Raw genomic sequence first — 6997 nt, 5'->3', positions numbered from 1 at the left:
TTGTGGTCAGCAAAAGAAGTAATTCTTTCCCCCAGGATTGCGCTGCTGGGGCCTCAGGGTTTGGTGAGAGAGTAATGGCTGCTGATGTTGATCTGTCCGTGATATTCACATGACATGTTACTCATCATCATGCCAGCCATTTCTCTTCTTAACTGAACCTTTCTCTGCTGGTTAATCGATCATCAGTCTGGTTCACGATAAACGTGCTTCTTCAGTCTCAGTCCGGCATACCGGTTCATTCCGGTTTTTATCAGACAACCGTATCCAGAGCGCCTTTCACACATTTTACTGTGCATGTTAGGAATTCATAAAGCTGGATATTTACTGAAGCAGTCGGGAGTCAAGCATCCTGCTTAAGGGGACAACAGCAATGCCTCGCTTTTGGGGTTTGAACCTGCAACCCCTGAGTAACAAACCTACACAAAAAAAAAAAAAAAGTAATATCGTTCACTCTACTTGCGATCCCTACATAAATAAAAAGCCACCGGTTTATCCCGCTTAAAGGCAATGCGCCGATCTTGTTTGTGTTGTTGCGTTCTGTTGTTTTACTTTATTATTCGTAGTCTGGATCCCGCGAGGGTGAACGGCGAGGATTTAATATTTACTTACAGGCAACCTCCTGGTGTGCTGACTCGAAACGAATAAATACGCCGGTAAGAAGTGGGTTTCACTGCATCTCCCTAAAGCAGTACCCCCCCCCCCCCCCCCCACTGCATCTCCCTAAAGCAGTGCCCCCCCCCCCCCCCCCCCCCCCCCCACTGCATCTCCCTAAAGCAGTGCCCCCCCCCCCCTTCCCCTACCCCCAGGTGTGTAAATATCTCCACCTGTATTAACTTTAAAAAGGCATGAGTTAATATAAACGTATCGCTGATCAGAAGCTTGAGTTGCTCAGCTTTATGATGCACATATAGATCCCATTGGCTTCGTACCCGTGCTCTCCCATTGGACGTACAGCAGCGATGCCTCGGCATCGTCCGCGTTCTGGACCTTCTCTTTACGTTCGGCTTTCGATGGGTTTCACACCACCTCTCTGCTATTTTTGGTTTGTTCTCTCCTTTCGTTTCTAATGGCGTCTCACACGACGAAAGACGGTCGGTACACTTTGTGTTAAAACGGTAAACGCGCCTGTTTGCAGGAGCATGAGGATTCATCTGTCGTCGTGGGTCAGCTCTTCCTGAACACAAGGGACGCTGCAAGCCCTGCACTAAGACTGCCAATCAAAATCACCAGCTTTTAAATGCCCTTTGAACCTTTGTTTCCCTCTGTCCTCCAGACAGTACTCACAGATTAATGCAATTATAACACTGGCCCGGGTTCTGGCCACAGTGTGTCATCATTGGCATGAAACATGCCAAGTCTTGCCATCGCATCTCAAAATTCATTACCTATGCGTGCATGCATCACCCTCCAATTGCAGAACCATAAATATCATGTTAACTGCCTGGCAGAGCTCGCTGAGTATTTAAAACAAATCAAATTGTTTTTGGCACAACAGATTTGCCGGCAGGAAATGCATCCGATGCTCACGGTGCTGATGGAGTGCTCAGTCTGAACTAAACGATGCCAGAGACTCTCCCAGCTCGAGTCTGTTTTTCAGAGCAGAGCGTAATTACTTCTCAGCAGTGGCACCATTGTGTGGAGGGTTTTGTAATCCGACAATCATCACTTTCAAAGCCAAGATCTAGGCGTAAACACTGGCACGGAAAAAAAAACACATAAAACAGGAAGAGCACTTTGATTGCAGTGCCTGTTCCCCTGTTCCTGAGATACTGTGTCCTACTGTGCTTCCTTCACAGAGGAAACACTGGGAATGGCTTTCTGCTTCGTCTTCCTCACACTCTTCATCTTAAAGCATTCTTCATAGGGGCTTTCCTCTGTAAAAAAAAACAAAAAAAAAAAAACACACCTCATATTAAATTAGAACACAGAACCTTCTGGTTAAAAGGGGACACTGTGCTGTAGGAGATGCTGTCTTTCAGATGTTAGACCGAGGCCTTGACTCCCTGTGGTCATTAAATATCCCATGACACTCATTGCAAAGAGTAAGGGGGTTCCGCGGTGTCCGGGCTAAATTTGCAACCTGACTCCCAATCTCCTAATCATCCCCTGGTTTAATTGGCTAAAAAAAATTGTTCTCTCACTCTCCACCTCAGCTAAATGTCTACGGGGGGGCAATCCAGGCTGAGAGATGTTTTTTTGACATAAACGGTTTACTCCCAGTGTAGCTCCGGTTGTAGCATGGCTACGTCCAAGTCGGACAGAAAACCTGCACCACCCTTTTCACCAGAAACTTATTCACTGGGCTGTTGGAAGTGGAAAGCACTGTCTGAGGCATTGTTCCAGAATGTTCCATGATTTCTTGATTGGGTTAATATCTGGTGACTGGGAAGGCGATGACATGTGGCATGCGCCTAAAACCACAGGGGCACACTACTTATGTTGAACTGACGGGGGGCACTTCCATGTCGAAAGAACCCCACCGACCCTCTCCCCCCGGCAAGGAAGACATGGTTTAACATGGGGTGAAGATAATGACTCAATACTGTACCATAATGTAACGCCTGTTTTTGACCTTACCTTATAAGGATACGAGTGCATCCAAATCATATTACAGAACCACCAGAACCCTTGACTGTTGTGCATTTCTTTTTTGTTTGCTATTGTAATTGCAATGAAATACAAGCTTCATAACTTAAATCTTTGACCTCTGGACCTGTTCTGTTTATAATTACCAAAAGGCATGTATAGCCAGAAATTGAATTATTACTTTGAAGGTAGGCATTTCTTGCAGAATTACAAAGAGAGTTAAAAAAAAACGAGCATTTTGTACCTTCTTTTTTTGCGTTTGGTTCACTGTAGACCGAAGCCAAGCTGAACAGGGAGAACACTACGAAGGCTATCAGAATGAAGGCGATCTCCAGATTCGTGAACGGCAGCTCCATCGAACTCCAGTCCTGTTCGGCAGGGAAGAGGACAAGCAGCGTGAGAAAACCGTCAGCCGCGGACGTCTCCATATTGCGCGGTGACATTTTGGCCCGGTATCGATTTTATCTGACGGGTGGAATTGGGATGGCTTTTTTTTTTTTTTTTTTTCAGGCCACGTTATCGACGACAGCGGGACCATCGGGGAAGGAACACGGTAAAGTCAGAGGCGTGCGTTTCTGCGCCGCGCGAGGACGCTCGAATGGCGCAGTACCAGAGAATTCAATTTACACGTTTAAATAAATCAATAATACTGCTTTGGCGAGGCCGCGAGACTGTCAGGGCTCCGCGCGCAGATCTATGGAGCGAAATGAAGCGGGGCCTTCAAGAAGACACTTATGAATATGACAGCTTTTTTTTTTTAACAGCAAAAAAAAAAAAACCTTCAGCACAAAGTGCACAAAGGAATTAACAAATTAATTAAATTCCTTGATTTAAAAAAAAAAAAATGAAGTTTGGGAAAAAAAGTTAAATTAGTTAAAGATAAATCCATAATTGTGGCTTCTGGTGTGCGTGACACCTGCAAAGACATGAACAGGTAGGCTATGAAAAGAGAGTCAGTGAACAGGGGCGGAAGGGGGAGCGCAGGAGGGGTGGCAGAGCCTCCTGCTGCTCAGCCGGATGGCTTATTTCCACTTTAGTGGAACCATACAACCATTTGCACCATAGAATTCAAGTATGGAGGAAAGGAAATATCAGGAATACCCACACACATGCAGGCACAGATATGCTCATGCATACGCACACATATACGCATACACACATATGTACACACATACATACATACTCACGCACGCACACACGCAGACCTACACGCACATGCACACAAAAACCTATAAAAACACACTCCTATACACGTCCCCTTTTTATACACACACTGACAGATGCATATGGTAATAAATACCCATGTCCTCTTTATACACACATTGCCAAGAGAGCAACAGGAAGGAGGGTATTCCCTCTAATCAGTGTGAAAGTATCTGTCTACGAGCAGACCGTTTGCAGATTCACTCTCCGGTATCCATTTACACAACATTTCACATAGCATTTACATTGCATCCATTTATACAGCTGGATATATACTGTATCAATGCAGCTTAAGCACCTTGCTCAAGGGTGCAACGGCAGTGTCCTACCCAGGAATCGAACCTGTGACCTTTGCGTTACAAGATCAGTTCCTTACCCATTATACTACACTGCCACCCACTCCCTGATGAAGCAAAGGGTTTCTCCTGCTAGCCTAATTTTTCTTCAGATTGAAGCTTGTTTTGAAGACATCCCTCAGTTTTATCTATTCTGGATCCAGCAGAATGAAGCACAGGATGAAGCTTTGCACAAACAGAAAATATTTGGATTGCACAAAATCGAATACCCCTCCACCAAACTCATTCTGTTAAAAAACAACAACAAACCTGGGTGCAGGACAGATTTGCAGGTACATATTTATAACAATAATTATGCATACTGTAGGTATGGCAGTAAGGTAAGGCAGTTACATGGTGATAAGTGGAACATCTGTCTGCTCTCAGCAAATATATGCGTGTGTGAGTGTGAAAATGAGCATGTGAAAGTGTGCGTGGAAAATTTTATATTGAAATAATGAATCTTTTTTCTGGAAGTGCAGTGGGAATTCTCAGATCTGCGTGTGCAGTGGAGGAAGACTTGCATAATGCACGTTTTCAGGCCATCATCATAATAATAATAATAATATCAGCGAGATATTTTCACTCATACATCAAGGCTGATATGAAAGAATATATATTCTTTCTTATCAGCCTTGATGAAGCAGTGATAATTATTCCTTTAATGAAAAATAATAAAGCTAATTCAAGACTGATACAAGTTATTGATCTGTGATGTAATGGTGGAATATCGGAGTAACTGAATACTCTCAGCTTTGATCAGAGACATTAACCTCGTAGCTCAGAAGTTCCAGAGTCTCATAAGTTTCAAAGACCAACGAGCTGTTTCACAAGGCAGGACTACTGAGTTAGCTGGAGTAAAACCAGGAACCCTCCAGAAACCTAGAATATAAACTGAAGTAAAAAGAACAGTCAGTGCAGTTATCCAGCTAACTGAGTTTGCTGGATAACTGCTTTGTGTTTTGAGGCAGTTTCCATGGTGATGTGTACCAGCTAAATCACAGAGAGTATTTGATCAAAGAGGATAATTAAAGCACGTCCCTTACATACAGTGAGCTAGCCTACCGTCATTCAGGCTGAATCGAGACAGGGAACTCATATTTACCTTCATTTGAATGCCTGAACGTGCGACAAATTTCATTCTCATGTGCAGTTCTGTTCTCAAGAGTTACGGTGGCTGTGTTCGCTGTTCCCTACGACAGGAACTTTTAGAACAGCTGGTTGGCTATTTATTTACAAGTGGGTGTGTCTATCCCTCACAGGAAATTCATCATGTTTCTGCCACGATCTCAGGCTGAATTATTTGCTGAAAATGCTGCAGTTGACTTAACTAGTCTTTATGAGTGTGATTTAATGAGGCTGACACGATATGGTGCGTGTGTGTCTGTCTGTGTGTGTACGTGTATGTGTAAAGATGGGTGAGGTAGTGTGTGAGGGAGGTAGTGTGTGTGGGTGCCAGTGTGTGGGGGCATGCGACTGGGTAAGGGACGTTTTGGAGTTAGTGAGCATATAAATACTTGAATGTTGTCTCGCCTTGCTGCTTTACAGCTTATGAAGAGTTTTGTGTCTGAATGAGGGACTAAACAGCCCATACGCCAAAAGTACACCATGGGAGTTTCAGTGCAATGGTAATTTCATGCTAGAAAAATAGTTTTATTTACGCACGGTGTGCATTGTCTTTGGAACGTTTCATTTATTTAAGGTAAAACTTAAGCCACTCAACATTTTTCTGCGTTTATAAGGGGAATGTGACGGCCGCGTCGATGACCGGCGCACATTCGTGGTAGCCCGCACTACACTCGGACCTACGCACCTTTCCTGTTATTTCCTATATGAATTACTTCGGCCGCGCGCAGGTAACACTCATTGACGCACATACGTAACTGCCACATAAGGACACGACACACAGTTTGTTTCGTTTGACATACGCATGCTTTTATTAGCATTATGACATCATTTTTCTCTAGGTTGAGTGCACGCATCTTAGTTGACGTTGTGTACGTGTACGTGTGTATGTTTACTCGTTTTTTACTTTACTTTTTACCATGACCATTCGTTTATATTTTTGTTTGTTTTTTTTAATTTTTTTTCCTTACCGGTCTGCCCAGCTTGCTCCCGAGCCGCCTAACTTCCTCGTTCCTCCAGCAAAGGCGGATATTAAGGAGCGTATAATATGTAGTGACAGCGACGCCAACAAAAACCTATGGGGAGCACACATTGAACTCTCACTCTCTCCAGTTCCCGTATACGCTCTATGGTGGGAGTTCTTCTCTATCTCGATGGGGCGAACTGATGGAAGGGAAAGTACTAAGTCCACGGAGAGGGGGGATTGGATGAGACAAACTCCTTGGAAAGTGCGGGGGGAATTGCGAATGTTAGTCAGAATTTTCGGGACCTATTTCTAATGTTAATTATTTGTTTGATTTTTGTATACATAAATTGCACGTAAAATAACTGAAGTGATGTAACTGAGAACAATGATGCTAATTGTGAAAGGCAATTTTAAATTTAATATTAACATGCCCCCTGTATTTTGTTTTTAGTCTTGCTTGACTTCTATAAATGTCCTCCTCTGTTTTGTCCGTTGGTTCAGCGATTATATGTGTTCTTTAAACTCTGTTCTGTTAATTTACCCTCAGTCTGAGTTTGTGGTTAAGATCACTTCTCTTTGTAAATTTTGTATATAACTTCAGTACTTTTCCCCCAGGGTTTTGGTTTATGTATGTAATTGATTTCATTTTTTTGGTGGGTAAATAAAGACCCCAATTTTGCACTGGTTCCAATGATCTGCTTTTCTGCTAGCTAGGTCCATTACAGGGAATCATGGCAATGAATCAGCTAGTGACTTCAGGGCTAAAAAAAAAAGCTATCAT

The 6997-nt window shown here is 43.4% G+C and overlaps 1 long non-coding RNA gene across 1 annotated transcript; it reads right to left on the bottom strand.

Annotated features, from left to right (window-relative positions):
- Nucleotides 1–1863: 1863 nt before the first annotated feature.
- LOC118227828 lies at nt 1864–6196 on the bottom strand. Its single transcript, XR_004765357.1, has 3 exons — nt 5230–6196; nt 2831–2954; nt 1864–1874 (listed from the first exon to the last, which is right to left on the bottom strand). It is a non-coding gene; the product is annotated as an uncharacterized LOC118227828 (long non-coding RNA).
- Nucleotides 6197–6997: the final 801 nt, after the last annotated feature.

Source organism: Anguilla anguilla, chromosome 5 (assembly GCF_013347855.1).
Source record: "Anguilla anguilla isolate fAngAng1 chromosome 5, fAngAng1.pri, whole genome shotgun sequence".
Classification (NCBI taxonomy): Eukaryota; Metazoa; Chordata; class Actinopteri; order Anguilliformes; family Anguillidae; genus Anguilla; species Anguilla anguilla.
The sequence above is the reverse complement of the archived record's forward strand: the minus strand, read 5'-3'. Positions and strand labels throughout refer to the sequence as shown.